At 47.2% G+C, this 16,592-nt stretch overlaps 3 non-coding genes across 3 annotated transcripts; 2 read left to right on the plus strand and 1 right to left on the minus strand.

Moving 5' to 3' along the window:
* Positions 1-1,288: 1,288 nt before the first annotated feature.
* Positions 1,289-1,362, plus strand: trnat-agu (transfer RNA threonine (anticodon AGU)). Its single transcript has one exon. It is a non-coding gene; the product is annotated as a tRNA-Thr (tRNA).
* Positions 1,363-2,370: 1,008 nt separating this feature from the next.
* trnal-aag (transfer RNA leucine (anticodon AAG)) lies at positions 2,371-2,452 on the minus strand. The gene has a single exon. It is a non-coding gene; the product is annotated as a tRNA-Leu (tRNA).
* A 2,218-nt stretch (positions 2,453-4,670) lies between these two features.
* On the plus strand, positions 4,671-4,744 carry trnat-agu (transfer RNA threonine (anticodon AGU)). Its single transcript has one exon. It is a non-coding gene; the product is annotated as a tRNA-Thr (tRNA).
* The last annotated feature ends 11,848 nt before the right edge of the window (positions 4,745-16,592 follow it).

Below are 16,592 nucleotides of genomic sequence, written 5' to 3' on the forward strand. Positions count from 1 at the left end.
ACAAGGTAAATAAAGATAAGGTCCGCACAGCTCGTTCTTACATTTCGAAAGAGTCCGTAAATACCCCTTTGCGTCTATTTTGAACTGTTCAAACGTAGGACTCTTCCCAGACCATTTCACTTTATACCACATTCCTAAACGAGGATGCTTCTCCTGTTTTAGAACTATTTTGGGCGGTATGGCTTATACAACACACCCACAGTATTCTAATGGTGGACTGCAGATCTGTGCTATAGTTCAGTCGAATTCAAAGGATCCAGCAATCTTACTGGATTTGACTGGGATTCTGAAATGTCTCTTGCAAAAGTATTCGGGTTTGCTTGAACCTTTGATAAAAAAAGTGATCTGATCTGAAACTACCCAGCTTACAATCTCTGAGGTAGTTGTCACTAAACTCGGACGTGATGTGGCACACATGTGCCGTGTGCCTTTACTTTTGTAAAAAACTGGTATCGGGAAAAGTTTCTTAATATTTCTTTTGATTAGCATGCAAGAAAATGTGATAATTACCTATGGAATTTCCCGCCAGCGTGGAGCTTGAATTCACAACCTTGAGACTCAGTGTTCAAGAGTCACAGAAGAGGTCAGCCTGGTCTTCAGTTTGCCAACGATAAGCTCCGGCAGTGCTCCTCTGTAAAGCAGATTGTTCGGATCGGTTATGTGGGACGGCACTTCGATACTAAGATCGTTTGCAGCACACGCATGGTTTCCCCCTTCACGCAAAAAACATAGACGAAGGAAACTCTCTTGTCTTGGGCTGCTGACTCCCGGATTTAAAGCGCTCTGGGTGCCAGCTAACAAGCACACTATAAAGACAGGAATTACACTTTGCTCACGTCACGCATGGAATGGCGAGGCTACTTGTTCCAATATTATCTACTCTCACCTCATATGGTGCCGATTCCTGGTTTTCATTTAAGAAAGAGCACTGCAAACACCGTAAACAGTGCAAAACGTGTGATGAAAGAAGTCTTTTCCCCCCTTTGTCTAAAGCAGAACACAGCGGAGTCATGCCGAGGGTTGTGAGATCAAGATTTCAGTGGAGCACTGTTGTCTACGTCTTTAGCTACATGAGTTGGACATCCTCTTGTACAGGGAAAGCAGATTGAGATCCTCTGACATGAAAAGTGCCAGGTAAAAGCCATTTCTCATCCTTTCTCTTAGTGGTGGAGCTATCGCATGTAAATGAGGCAACTTGCAAGGCGAGCAGGCTCGGTGCACACCGAACGCAGATGTCTCAGAGCAGTTGAGACGTGTCCAAGTGGCTGTCAAAGGACAGCACTTTGCCGGCACCGTGGCTTAGTTGGCTAAAGCGCCTGTCTAGTAAACAGGAGATCCTGGGTCCGATTCCCAGCGGTGCCTTTCTTCCTGTCTTACTGTACAGAATTTATCCTTATGGGCAAATCCCATGCCTTTTAATTCAGGTGCATGCAAGTGTTCGTTTCCTTTCTGGAACAACTTGTTTTGAAAGAAATCTATACAGCTTGCGAAAGATGAAACACAAATCTTGCTTATCAGTGAAGAAGAGGTACTCCCAGCAGGCCAGCTAATACCAGCAAAGTTTTTTTTTCACCCTAACCCAGAGAATGGAGAAAAGCGAGGCGCCTGTGGCTCTGCAGTGTAATCAGTTCGCGAGTTCGGTGGTTAGCTGAAAGAGTGGTAAATGGAGCTCGCCCCAGCCCGTCCTTATTCTTTTAAAGAGGATAAAAAATTAACTTCGCCGCCATTACTACCAGCTTTAAAACACTGCCATGGGCACGGAAAAAAACACACTACAGATGACTTTTCTGGAACCGAAGCAGAGATTCCTTTACGAACCAACTGATAAAGCTCAGCCAGTGAATACTGTTAACAGAATGTGAAAGCACGATCAACTTTGTAACTGCAACCACAGGAAAAACAGCAAGAAGCAGGCTCCATTCCCCATTTAAATCTGTCGTGCGAGGCATGCTTTTTGCACGCATGAAGTAAATCCCACGATTGCTTTTGAACTTGGACAAAGTACTTCCAAAGGAGCGCTATGCGCAAAGATTTAACAAGCTCAACCCCCGCCGACGATTTTGGTGTGAAGAAGCAGAACATTCAAGTTTCACAGACAGAAGCAGCACGCCAGCACAGCCAAAATTAAAACGCCGGGCACACTACGATTTGCATTGACACAAAAGTGATCTGGGCAGACATCGTTCCCTGCATAACGCAAAAAGTGGCAAAGCGCTTTTGGGTTGAGAGGACGCAAGAAGGTTTTTGTTTTGTGCCTTGATGTCAAGCTGAGAAAGTATCTTTAAACACTTTGCTTAGTTTCTCGAGAGACTGCCAAAAAGCAGTTTCGTTCGTCTGAAGACTGCTGAAAGGGGGTTCAACAGGAGCACCTGGCAGCAGTGGGATTTGAACCCACTTCCCCGAAGAGACTGGAGCCTTAATCCAGCGCCTTAGACCGCTCGGCCACGCTACCCGCTGTGCGCTGTCTCTTTGTCTCATTACTTGCCCGCAGGAAGCCGGGTGGGTTTTGCTCTTGTCGCCCGAATTAGTGGCGTTATGACTGTGGAACCGACTGCACCTGCTTTTTCTGAGATGCTTCCCCTCTCATGGCGAGATCTCGACTTCTTTAACACCTCTGGATAAAGATCTTCTGTGGAGCAGGTTTCAGACCTCTGCGTACAGCACCCTTGATGTCATTTTATTTTTACAGCAGCCGCATCCGGAAAGTTGTGTCCTTTACGTTTTATTTGAACAACAAAACTACATACAATACAAACAAGAGCACATATAACGTATCAAGAAAATCGTCAGGGGCACATGCTATTGTAACGCTTACGGCCGACAGGGCGCTGTGTAAGAGCCGGCGTACCAGAGCGGGTGACGTCACCGCCCTTCCCTGTGATAGCAGGACCACAGCTACTGGGCTGTGGAGAGATCTCTCTTTGGCTCACGGGGCTAGGTCGCTGCAGAGAGACGCGGAAGTCCCGGGTTCGAGCCCCGGAGGGTGCAGGGGCCGACCAGATGCGGCAAGGGCGCCCGCGTGAGCCCCCGTTGCGTTACATTGGTGTCAGAAGCGGGGTGGGATAGCCCTTCGCCGGGGACGGCGATTTAAGCGGGGGAGAGTGTAACGCTTACGGCCGACAGGGCGCTGTGTAAGAGCCGGCGTACCAGAGCGGGTGACGTCACCGCCCTTCCCTGTGATAGCAGGACCACAGCTACTGGGCTGTGGAGAGATCTCTCTTTGGCTCACGGGGCTAGGTCGCTGCAGAGAGACGCGGAAGTCCCGGGTTCGAGCCCCGGAGGGTGCAGGGGCCGACCAGATGCGGCAAGGGCGCCCGCCTGAGCCCCCGCTGCGTTACACTATAATACAATTACACTTTATGAAAAACGATTACACAAGGTAAATAAAGATAAGGTCCGCACAGCTCGTTCATACATTTCGAAAGAGTCCGTAAATACCCCTTTACGTCTATTTTGAACTGTTCAAACGTAGGACTCTTCCCAGACCATTTCACTTTATACCACATTCCTAAACGAGGATGCTTCTCCTGTTTTAGAACTATTTTGGACGGTATGGCTTATACAACACACCCACAGTATTCTAATGGTGGACTGCAGATCTGTGCTATAGTTCAGTCGAATTCAAAGGTACCAGCAATCTTACTGGATTTGACTGGGATTCTGAAATGTCTCTTGCAAAAGTATTCGGGTTTGCTTGAACCTTTGATAAAAAAAGTGATCTGATCTGAAACTACCCAGCTTACAATCTCTGAGGTAGTTGTCACTAAACTCGGACGTGATGTGGCACACATATGCCGTGTGCCTTTACTTTTGTAAAAAACTGGTATCGGGAAAAGTTTCTTAATATTTCTTTTGATTAGCATGCAAGAAAATGTGATCATTACCTACGGAATTTTCCGCCAGCGTGGAGCTTGAATTCACAACCTTGAGACTCAGTGTTCAAGAGTCACAGAAGAGGTCAGCCTGGTCTTCAGTTTGCCAACGATAAGCTCCGGCAGTGCTCCTCTGTAAATTAGATTGTTCGGATCGGTTATGTGGGACGGCACTTCGATACTAAGATCGTTTCCAGCACACGCATGGTTTCCCCCTTCACGCAAAAAACATAGACGAAGAAAACTCTCTTGTCTTGGGCTGCTGACTCCCGGATTTAAAGCGCTCTGGGTGCCAGCTATGTCTCTAACAAGCACACTATAAAGACAGGAATTACACTTTGCTCACGTCACGCATGGAATGGCGAGGCTACTTGTTCCAATATTATCTAGTCTCACCTCATATGGTGCCGATTCCTGGTTTTCATTTAAGAAAGAGCACTGCAAACACCGTAAACAGTGCAAAACGTGTGATGAAAGAAGTCTTTTCCCCCCTTTGTCTAAAGCAGAACACAGCGGAGTCATGCCGAGGGTTGTGAGATCAAGATTTCAGTGGAGCACTGTCGTCTACGTCTTTAGCTACATGAGTTGGACATCCTCTTGTACAGGGAAAGCAGATAGAGATCCTCTGACATGAAAAGTGAAGGATAAAAGCCATTTCTCATCCTTTCTCTTAGTGGTGGAACTATCGCATGTAAATGAGGCAACTTGCAAGGCGAGCAGGCTCGGTTCACACCGAACGCAGATGTCTCAGAGCAGTTGAGACGTGTCCAAGTGGCTGTCAAAGGACAGCACCTTGCCGGCGCCGTGGCTTAGTTGGCTAAAGCGCCTGTCTAGTAAACAGGAGATCCTGGGTCCGATTCCCAGCGGTGCCTTTCTTCCTGTCTTACTGTACAGAATTTATCCTTATGGGCAAATCCCATGCCTTTTAATTCAGGTGCATGCAAGTGTTCGTTTCCTTTCTGGAACAACTTGTTTTGAAAGAAATCTATACAGCTTGCGAAAGATGAAACACAAATCTTGCTTATCAGTGAAGAAGAGGTACTCCCAGCAGGCCAGCTAATACCAGCAAAGTTTTTTTTTCACCCTAACCCAGAGAATGGAGAAAAGCGAGGCGCCTGTGGCTCTGCAGTGTAATCAGTTCGCGAGTTCGGTGGTTAGCTGAAAGAGTGGTAAATGGAGCTCGCCCCAGCCCGTCCTTATTCTTTTAAAGAGGATAAAAAATTAACTTCGCCGCCATTACTACCAGCTTTAAAACACTGCCATGGGCACGGAAAAAAACACACTACAGATGACTTTTCTGGAACCGAAGCAGAGATTCCTTTACGAACCAACTGATAAAGCTCAGCCAGTGAATACTGTTAACAGAATGTGAAAGCACGATCAACTTTGTAACTGCAACCACAGGAAAAACAGCAAGAAGCAGGCTCCATTCCCCATTTAAATCTGTCGTGCGAGGCATGCTTTTTGCACGCATGAAGTAAATCCCACGATTGCTTTTGAACTTGGACAAAGTACTTCCAAAGGAGCGCTATGCGCAAAGATTTAACATGTTCTTTACCACCCCTGGGTGCTGCAGGTGCTTCAGGTGGAGAAAGGCCTGCAGGTAATACAGTACAAGAAGCTGCTCAGGCAAGGTGATGTCTTGCCCAGTCTGTGCAACACATCTCTCTTTGCAACCATCAACACCTTCCAGCAATCCTTCGTACTTGGTTCTGGACTCTGCAACTGTCTATATCTGTTTGAGAAATTCGTACTCATCAACTTTTTTTGTATTCAAATTAAAAGTACAACTGAAAGAAGTTTTATAATGAAAATGACCTAATTTTAGTAATCTCTTGGCAACATTCTTACTGTTCTTCTTCTGAATATCCTTTAGGATACTTTGGAAGTTGATGATGAGGTTAGGCAGGCTGGGATCCTCTACTTTCACACTGATATCATTTAGGATGTAGCCCGGAAAATGGTTTATGTTCTTAATATAATTAGCAATGATTTGGTGAGACAGTCCAGTGGTCTTCATTTGGTTACAATAATTGTTGTTTTGGATAGGCCCTTTACAAAGTTTAAGGAAGATGCAGATGGATCCATAAAAACAGTAATCTGGAAACATTTTCTACCTGATAAATGTAGAGTCACTATGTTTATGGCTGAGATTTCACATGGGTGAATTTTAAGCTAAGGAGTAAAAACATGTGCTATGGAAATATCACTGCTCAATTTTAAATGCCTTTAAAAAATAAATACCTCCTGAGAGCAATCTGCCACTCCAAGATCCTTGGTAAGGTCCTGTTTAAACCCAGCCAGGTGAGGAGCATCCAGGGAGTGCGTTCTGTCCAGTCCAGCCTGGGTCACCATCTTCCTGAAAGCCTGCTGATGGCTTTTAAGAACTGGGGGGACAGAAGGAATACAAAATACACATTTAAACATTTTTACTTCTAAGACAAACTAGAATACAAGTATAAAACAAAAGATACATTTGGAAAAAATAGAAAGTTCTCCAGAACTCACATCTTCCCCTTCCTCTTCCACTTCAGTCTCTGGCATCTCTTCCTCCTGGACAGCAGCCTCTTGCTCAGGGCATCTGGACCACTGGTATATCATTTTAACATACCCTTACATAAAGGTAAAGGTTAGAAATGAAACAGAAGAACCCTTATAAATTATAAATATCTTACCTTGCTGATGTGTCTTCAAGATTCCACATAAAACAGTCCATGGACTCCGCCAGTCTCACATTCTCACCACACATGAGCCCTATGCTCTTGCAATCCCTGACCTGCCGATTCCTCAAGTGATTCAACAAGTCCTTCCTGGCCTGGAGAAGGACCTTGCTGATCTCCTCTGCTGAGGCTCATTTCATACACACCCTCTTTAGGTGAAGAGGAAACTGGTCAAATGTCTTCAGGCAGGTCTTGCACACCAGAGGAATCCTCATGGGTCTCTTTTGAAAATAAATAACTTTTGTGTAAAGGAACAAGTCAAGACTGTTTCAGTTTCTTAACCGAGCCTTAATTTTCTCTCCAATAGCTTCACCATATTGTTTATTGTATTTTTATCAGAATTATACCTTGCTCTAAAATAATGACTTTATAAAACAACTTAACTCTTACTTGGTCTTGTTCGCAGTCTTTCCAGTAGAAGTTGTTGTAGAATTTAAAAACTGCTGTGATAATTTGATCTGCCCGAGTGTCCTTCCCTAACCCAGTATTGATAGTTTGTGTACTGTAGGGTCCAAAGGTGGTGTTCTGCAATTTCCTCCCATAATGTTTCTTTGATCAGTTGGAAGTAAGTGTGAAAGCTTCCTCCCAGTGGGGAAGCTCAAGATCCTCTAGTTGTATGACAGATTTTCGTCGTAGTGCTCTTCGAGGATCTGCAGTGTGGTGTGAAGCCAATTTTTGGCATTGCTTACCAGCTTCAGATATGTGAGTTTAGGTGGCTTGGCAGGTTTTATGAGTTCCTTGGTCTTCCGTCGTAGGCTGGCGGGTGCTCGGTTCTCCCGTCCAATAAAACTGCTGTGTTTTGTAAATGGTGGACTGTTTGGATCATTTTGTAGATGATCCTGGTTCCTTGGTGGAAGGTATCCTGTCTGACATGTTTGCTGTGTAGGCAGTGTGGAGGGTGACCATATGGTTGCGTGCATTGTCAACTCTGGATTGATCCATACTTACCATTTAAATGCCTAAAGCTTCGTTGACACCGTTAGGTTTCCACTGTTAGGCAGCTTTAACTCTGTAGAATCTGTGGCTCCATAGGAAGACTATCTTGCCTTTCTGTGTGTCGCTATGTTTCTGCCTGGGTCTTCTTCAGGCATTGTTCTGGAACACTGTGTCCATGCTGGCTTGTTTTTATCCTGTTTTGTAAGGGGCAGTGTGTTGTAGTTCCTCCTAGGGGGCTAGTTTGTATCCTATGGTCTGTGTTCCTTCTGTACGTTTCTGTATGAGTAGGTGCAGTTTCAGTTGGTGAATGGGTTTCTGCTTTCCCTGGTGGGGATTATGCATGGACCATTAACATCTCAATAGGCAATCAGGGTCTTTTGTTTTCCTCCCTAGTAGGACTGTGCAAGCTGTGTGAGTTTCCATAGCTGATTGGTTTCAGTTATTCTTCTGTTTGTTGCGTGTTAGTATGGTGAAGAGTTCCAGTCCCTGTAGGATCTGGCTAGTTAGGAGAGGGGAACGAAGCTCCTTCTCCCAGACTTTATCCGAGAGGGGACCATCTGGGACAAGGAGAGGACTCTCCTTCCAACGACTAAAACCCTCCCAGTTTTTCTGATGTACAGGTCTTGTGTAAAGATAGTATTAAGTCTTTTGATCCACTCCCTTTCCTTTTTCTTTCTTTCTGTCTCTGTCCAGTTGGGGTTGCTTTCCAGTCCCGTGGTTCCTGATGTACCTGTGTTGTGTCAGCTGGGTTCGGATGGAGTTACCCGTTCCCCCCACATAGGTCACCCCGCACTTTTTGCACTGGATGCTGTAGATAGCGTTATTGATGTTTTCTGAGAGTGCCCTTTGCAACTGGAAGATTTCTTTAGTTTCTTTGTTTTGGATAGTTGTTTTCTGTTATGAAATGTTTGGCTCTTGGTGTATATGATCTGTTGTGTACAGGTTTTAGCTTGCTTTGGTCTAATTAATGCTAAAGGTTTTTGTTTTTTTCTGTGTGCAGATATGATTTTGTGCTCCCTCAGTATGTTTGTGTTTTCTAATATCATGGTTTTTGGTTGGTTTTTATGCTGAGTTGAAAATATGATGTGTTGAGGGGTATTTTTCTGTCATCTGGAGTTTTTCTATTTAGAAATGTTTGTGCCACATTTTTGAGGAAACTTTGTGTGTATCTTCTCTGGCATAAAGCTTGGAAGAGTGTTTAATGGCTTCCTCAAAGTCTTGTTGTTGTGTACAGATTTTGTGGAAGTGTAGGAGTTGTGATTTTACCAGTCCTTTGAAAGTATGTTTTGGGTGGAAGCTATCCTTGTGCAGTAAGCCGTGTGAATGTGTCTTTGAAAAATACCTTGATGTCCAGTTTGTCTGTGTTGTTGAAGGAAGAAACTTTGTATGTGGTGGTGTCTAGGAAGTCTATCAGGCTACCATGCTTGGTGTATTTGAGTTTAATGGACCTGTGGTGTGTGTTGAGGGTGTTAATGATTTCTTGTAAGGCTTGATATGTGCTGCCTATATGTTTATTTTTTATATCTTTGCCCTGTGATGGACTGGTGTCCTTTCCAGGGTGTAGCCTGCCATGTGTCTATTTCTTGCCACATTTTAAAGTGGAGTTATAATCTTACTATTTTTACAGTTTTAAATTGACATTTACAAATGTATATTAAAGCAGCTACCCACCTGAACTAAACTATGTCAGCATGTGTAGTCTGCAAAGGAACAAGTAATAGGTTTATTCCATACTGAAAAGAGAAGAGAGAAAACTCAACGTTTCGTCTGTGAAGCCTTCAGGTGTGAGAAGGACAGGGCAGGTTACAAAGGTTAAATAGCACAGAAGAACAAAAGCTGGGAGAGGGGAGGAGGCAGGAGCGGCAGAGAGGCCACTCAGGAAGTGCAAAGTGGAGAGAGGTGAAGAAAGGTATGAAGTCAAGACCTGCAAGAGAATAGAGAAGATTACATTAAAATAAGTCAGTCATTGAGAGATCCTGGCCATTTGAGGTGAAAAGAAAAACTATGGGCTTGGAGAAATCTTTAACCTTCCCAGCCCTAATATGTTCTCTGAAGCGTTCTCCTAGACTCCTTTTGGTTTCCCAAATGTAGATAGCTGGGCATTTTTTGCAAGCGATACAGTAAATGAGATACAGGATGTTGTCAGGGTTATCCGGAATTGTCCTGTGATGCCCTGAATGTCGTTAGATATGTATTTGCAAGTGATGCAGCGAGTGCTGTTGCAGGGGAAGGTGCCAAGTGCGAGGGAGCTGTGAACAAGAAGCTTATGTGGTGGTCAGCGATAAGAGATGATTGGGCGGTCGGGAAAAAAGAGTACCGATGGAGGGATCGTCCTGTAAAATGGAGTCATTGTTAATGATGGTCCTGGGGATAGAAATTGGGTTAGGGTGGTAGGAAAGCACCGAGGGAATGCGGTTGTGAGACCAGGAGTTCCGGATTGAGTTGATGAGCCGAGGGCTGTTTTTGGCCTGTGAGTAGAATAAAGTGACACCTTTCGTCAAACTTTTTGACAGGTACCACGCCCCCTTTTTCAGGCAATGGGAGGCCGCCATGGGCAGATGTCCTGCCCCCTTTTTGGCTAATGGTGCATCATTACGAGTGGATGTCCCGCCCCCTCCAGAGCCAATGGTGTGTCATTATGAGTGTTGTTGTCCCGCCTTCCACTCCCTGGGCCTCAGGGTCCAAATACCCACCATCGCATCCCCCTCAATTTATAAATAAGTGTATGAAAGCACGTATTAGCGACGAGGGTTGGAAGGTGATCAAGTCTGCCGTAGGTTTCAGCGCGCTCTATTATAACCCTAAGGAATCGGGGCGTTACGGCGGTGTGTGGGGAGTCTGGTGAGGGCCGCGAGTTCCCGGGGTGTAAGCGGCACCAGCCGCAGCCAGGTGTCAGACTGGTTGACCCTGATAGCATGTCTCAAAAAACATCAAGCGCGCGCGCGCGCGCGCGCACACACACACACACACACACACACACTGAGTAAAGTGGGCCGCGAGATCCCGGGGTGTGGGCTGTTGCAGCCAGGGTCCGGTGACAGTGTGGTTGACCCTGACAGCAAGTCTCAAAATACAGCAAGGGCGTGTAAACACACACACACACACATACACACACAAAGTCTCACGGAAAGAACTCGCAGGACAAATAACATGTGAAATGTGAACCACTTTACTTCATCAGTAGGTTTTCAAATACAGAAACATCAAAGGAAACATCCCAGTATACACTTTTGAACTTTTCACACACGTTACAGACTACTGCTTGCAATCACCAATTAAATGTTGGTGCAGAAAATCAGTTGTAGCTATCACCCCAACATTGTTCAGAAACTCAGCAGCATCTGAAAAAGCATTCATAAGGCCCTTTCCCTCGCCATTTCTATAGCCATGAACACCAAACTGGGCAACTCTGTCTAACAGATCAAATAAATTTGCCTGAGTGATCAGAGGGACGGTGTAACCACAGGTTCTATATAAAATACGTTGTATTTTGGAATACACACCGCTGAATCCGCCAGGCTTCAGTTTCTAATCTGAAAACATCAGAATCACAGTAATTTCACTCATGTTCTTTACATACACATCTATCTCTTTAACAAATTCAAGGACATGAGCATTCTGTTTATTGATTTTAATTTCAAGCTTTGCAGAAAGAAGGGTGTAAAGAACTCTTTGTAAGAATTCTAACGTATATATTCGGAATTCTTCATTCTTTGGACGATGGCTCACCCGTCTCTAAAACACAGCCATGGTTTTACATAGATCTTTTTTTCTCTTGTGTAAAAATAAGTATAATGTTTCTTTTGCAATGCACCAAAAGTCACGTCTAGTATTTTTCCATCTACCTTTTCAAGTAAGGAGCGTACACACTCATATGGCGATCGGTTGTCAATTATGTTTCTCAGCAAGTGTTTTATACTCCGCTCAGTATGATTTGTAATGGTATAGGCACCCAGGCCCCTGGCGATGTACAGAACAGCCGATAAAATTTGGGCTAAACTGAGAGACGTATAAATTTCTAACGCAGCAAACGACACATCTTCGTACCCATCCGCGCACCCGTCAACCAGGCATGTGTGACCCCGTTGACCTGGATGATTAATCAAACAGGCCTCGCATTCATCAATCAGAACCCCCTTTAAACAATGGCTGAAGATGCAACATTCCACCGACTTTACAATCTGATCCATAGCATCAGGCTCATTAGAGCCATCATTAGCTAAACTAAGTTGAACATCATCATTATTAACATTTTGGCGAATACATATGCACAGACACGAAACATTCAAGCTCGATGGTAGTTAGAAGATTGATGCGTCGACCTCTTCGTTATTCTATTAAAGGAAAAAAGAAAAGGAAGGCTTAACAAAATAAATAGGCATGCTTTTTACCTAAACTATTTACCATTTTAATGCCTCTTTTGTGTTAGAGTTTTTCGTTTCCTCCACACTCTTCGCGGTTTAATATTGACTATTTGTAGCGACTCTTTATCATCAGTCGTTGACGGTTCACCAACACCAGATTCCCCGTACGTGCTCACATGACAGCCACTGTCACACACCACTGAGTGCGGGGTCAGCTTTTGCTAAAAAGAAGACGAAGTGTTGAAAATGATATACGCTAAGCGCAGATTGAAACAACAATTCCATTATCAGAAAAAATATTTTAGCAACTTACCTTTTCAGTTTGCATAGCAGAGGAATCCGATGATTCACTACTTAAAGAAGCCATCTTCGCAGCAGTCAATATCGGGGCCTGACAGCTAAGGTGTCACACTTCAAAACCGGCAAGTCGGCTCATTTAAGCATAAACTCCAAATCCGTAACCATGCCTACATATCTCAAGACAGTTTTCAAATGGTTGTGATATTTTAGAATGCCCCACCATATCCCCCTGCCCCAAAATCACACGTGTTTTATCGAGAGCGAAAAGTAATCGCGTTGAATTAAAATACGTAAGCTTATTTTTAATGAGAAATTCTCAACAGCTTTACAAAAGTTTGAAATACTTTTCCACATACCGTGAATGTAAAGTCTTTAAACCTTAAAAATATTCACATGCAACCCAAACCTCAAATGATGTGTGTTTGCCTAGAAAAGAAATTACATTGAATCAAAAAATGTAACTTATTTTATTTTTTGAGAAGAGCATTGTGGGGCTGGTCTTTATATTTTAGTGGATAGGTCATAAAAGTGTTAAAATAATTGAATAAGACACATTTAGCAGCGATAACTTTTAAGCACAAGCAAAAAATTGATATTTATAATGCTTATAGATTTTAACAATATAACGGACTTTACTAAAATGTTTACTTTTAAAATAAATCCTCACCCAGGCATCTGCTGTTAAAGGTTATGGGATGTAGACCCACGGTATCCAAAGAGGAACAGCTCTTTCCAGGGCACGCCGTCAAGAACAGCTCCTCGGACAGCGCGAAACAGGCCATCCAGCAGATCCGTCAAGCACGCCCTCAAATCCTTCAATCCATCACAACTGAAAAAAAAGAGGTGCAGCAGCCCCTCCGTCCACTTCGTGCACACAGGGCAGAGGGAGTCCTCCTCAGCATGGAAGCGCTGCAGTACCATCTTGGTGAAAACGCAGTTGTGACGGATGAAGTCCAGCTGCTTGCATCTCTAGGGCAGGAAAGGCAGCCTCAGACATGCCCAGATCCATGTCGGCTCGAGGTGGCGGAAGATCTTACCACAGAACTCCTCAGAGATTGGCACACTGAACCGTTTCGCCACTATCAGCCTGTAGAACATGCTGGTGGTGCACTCCAGGAGGTCCACCCCACGGTCCCCCCACTTCACCCTCAGCTCCAGCCAGGCTGGGCCTGCTGCCCCGTCTTGTGGACGGAGCTTCTCCAGCCAACTGTCCGGGAGACCGAGTTTGAGCTGCTCGTAATCCTGATGGATCTTACTGACAGGCAGCTTGTTGTCGACCTCTCGGACAGCGTCGACAATAGCCTGGGTGGGCAGAAAACTGTCCTTTACTTCATAAAGAAGATCCTTGACCTTGGATATGCCAGCCTCGTAGAGCCGCCTGTTCCATCGAGACCCCAGCAGGGGGTTGAGGAACAGAGGCTGCTCCAGAAGCTGGGCCCGGGTCTCCGGCGTGTAGGAGACATGCTGGGACATGAACTCCCCCCACGCCAGCAGGACCTCCCTGTAAAAGGGGGGCAGATGTTTTACCAGCCCCGGAGTCAGCCTCATCAGGAGGGTCTCCTGCCCCAAGCCCCCACAAGTCATCGAGGTACCGTACCATTAAAAATCTTCCAAATGCCGACATTATCCAGGTCAAGGAATTTCTTCACTACTTTCAGCCTAAAGCTTTTCAGCTTCAGGCCTACATCACACAGCTTCAGCCCACCCCTGGAGATTTCCCCAATGAGGGTGTCATGAGCAACCCGTGGAGGCTTCCCCTCCCACACGAATCCCACCACAAGTTGCCTAATCTCGTTCTCTACCCATTCAGGAAGAGGCATCACAGACACTGGGTACCACAAGAGGCACAGGCACAGTGTGTTAACGAGCAGGACCCTTCCCTTTAGGGTCAGGGACCTGTGTCTCCACTGATTTAGCCTGGCCCTCATCTTAATGAGCTTCTCCTTCCACAGGAGAAGCCCAGTGGCCTGCTCATCAGCGCTAATGTAGACGCCAAGGACCTTCAGGTGACCCGTCTCCACCCTGAAAGGGTTGCCGAGGAGCGGTGCAAGGTCTGCCCTCCCCAATGGCATGACCTCAGACTTCTCCAAGTTTACCTTGCCGCCCGAGGCAGCGCAGGAGGCCTGCACCACCTCCAAAATGGCCGAGATCTCCGCCACCTCTGCCAACGTCAGTGTGGTGTCGTCAGCATATTGGTATATCAACGAGGTGGCGGTGCCCCCAGGCAAGGTGACACCGCACACCCCCTCCTTACTGGGGATCGCCAGACCCAGGGGCTCAGCCACTAAGGAGTAGAGCAGAGCTGACAGAGGGCAGCCCTGCTGCACTGACCTGGTCACTGGAAAGAAGCTTGTGAGGGAACCGTTCACCTTGACACAGCTCATGATCCCCTTGTACACGAGCCTCACCCAGGAGATGAAGGCCTCGCCGAAGCCGAAGCTCTTCAAGACCTCAAACAGGAAGGAATGCTCCACACTGTCGAAGGCCATCTCCTGGTCCAGTTTCAGGACGTATCCGCCCTTCGGCTGCTCCCGCATAAGGTCCACGACATCTCTGATGGAGCACACCGTGTCCGCGATGTCTCTCCCCTTGACGCAGTAGGTCTGCGAAGGCGACAGGATCCTGGGCAGAACCTTCCCGAGCCTGAGGGAGAGAACACGAGTTAGGATCTTATAGTCTGTGTTCAACAGACTGATCGGGCGAAAGTTTTTCAAAAGGGAGGGATCCCCCTGCTTTTTGTAGACGAGAGATCACCCCCCTTCTCATAGATGGGGTCAGAGCGCCGGTCCTGGCAATCTCCTGGAACACCTCCAGAAGGAGGGGCCCCTGGGACTGCTGAAAGTGTCTGTAGAGCTCGGAGGAGAGCCCATCTCACCCTGGGCTCTTGTTAGGAGACGAGCCCCGAAGTGCCTCAAGCACTTCCTCCAAGTTCAGCGCACTGTCACAGAGCTCACGATCGCTCTGTGACAGGCAGGTACTCACCCTGGCCAGCATGGCCTGGGTCTGCTGCTCATCCACCCATTCGGACCGGAACAAGGCGCTATAAAAAGAAAACACCTCATTCCTAACGGCCTCAGGGGCAGAGAGCCGCACACCGTCCTCTCCCACCAGCTCCTTGATGAAGGAGCTGCGCTGCCTCTCCTCCTCCAGGACGAAGAAGAACCTCGTGCTCTTCTCTCCCTTGGCCAGATACTGGGCTCTGCTGCGCACCCTGGCTCCTCTCCACTTCTCCTCCTCCAGGGCTTGCAGCTCACCCCTCAGCTCCAGCAAGAGCTCGCAGCCCCCGCCGTGATCTGCCAGGAGCCCGAGCTCTGAGGTGATCCGAGCCCGAAGCTCTCTCTCCCGCCTGGCCTTCTCCCGCCCCCGGGACAGGCCATACGAGATACTGAACTCTTTGATGGCGTACTTGAGATTATCCCACCAGACCAGCTTTTCTGACCTTATTAAAGCACCAGAGGCCGGGGCCCCGGTCCTCCTGTGCCCCTGCTAGAGAGAAGTGAAGCACAGCATGGTCGCTCAGGGTCGTGAACACATAGTGCATCCGGCTCAGGCACGGGAAGAGACTCATGTGCCCCTGCAACAGGTCGATCCGGCTCTGTCTCGAGACACCTTCGACGACCTGCCGCCGAGAAAAGTCCCTCCGTGCACCATAAGCCTGACGCCACGCATCCACGAACCCGTGAGCCTCCGCACTGCGCTCCAGGAAGCTGCGAGCAGCGCTGCTCTTAAAGGTCATCCCAACCGCGACATCGAGCGCACTCAGTGCACAGTTAAAATCTCCGACGACCAGCCCTGGCTGCTGAAAGCAGCTCGCCTCCAGCTGCTTGAAGAAGGCGAGCCGCTCAGCTTCCCCATTGTGGGCGTAGATGTTGCTCAGCAGCACGGACTGTCCAGGAAACCCAAGACAGACCTGCAGGAGCCGGCCCTCCGTGTCGCGGTGCAGGAGCCTTACGCTCTCGTACACTCCCCTCCTCACCAGCACAGCCACCCCCCTCCTGCACAGGCTGGAGGCGTTGCTGTAAAACAGCTCCCCGTCCCACTGTGCTCGCACCTTCCGGACACACTCCTCGTCCCAGAAGGTCTCCTGGAGGCAGACAACATCCGTCCGCCCCAGCAGAGCTAACACTGCCCCCAGCTTTGGTCAGTCCCTCAGCCCGTTGGTGTTTAAAGAGGCGAAAGTTGCCATCACGCATATGGCCATAAGAGTGAAATTAATTCTCCGGCCCGCGCGACAGTTCCCCCGCCCTTTCTGCCACATTCTCATTGCCAACACTTGTCGCTTCCTCCCCACCTCCTGTCTCCGCCACCGCAGAGACATCAGGGATGGGTCTGCGGACAACTCTTGAACTGGGCTTCAGGTTGGGCTGAGGCCTGACGTGGTGCCACTGGATCCCAGCCTT

This window comes from Lepisosteus platostomus, chromosome 5 (genome assembly GCF_059453375.1).
Source record: "Lepisosteus platostomus isolate fLepPlt1 chromosome 5, fLepPlt1.hap1, whole genome shotgun sequence".
In the NCBI taxonomy this organism is placed as follows: Eukaryota; Metazoa; Chordata; class Actinopteri; order Semionotiformes; family Lepisosteidae; genus Lepisosteus; species Lepisosteus platostomus.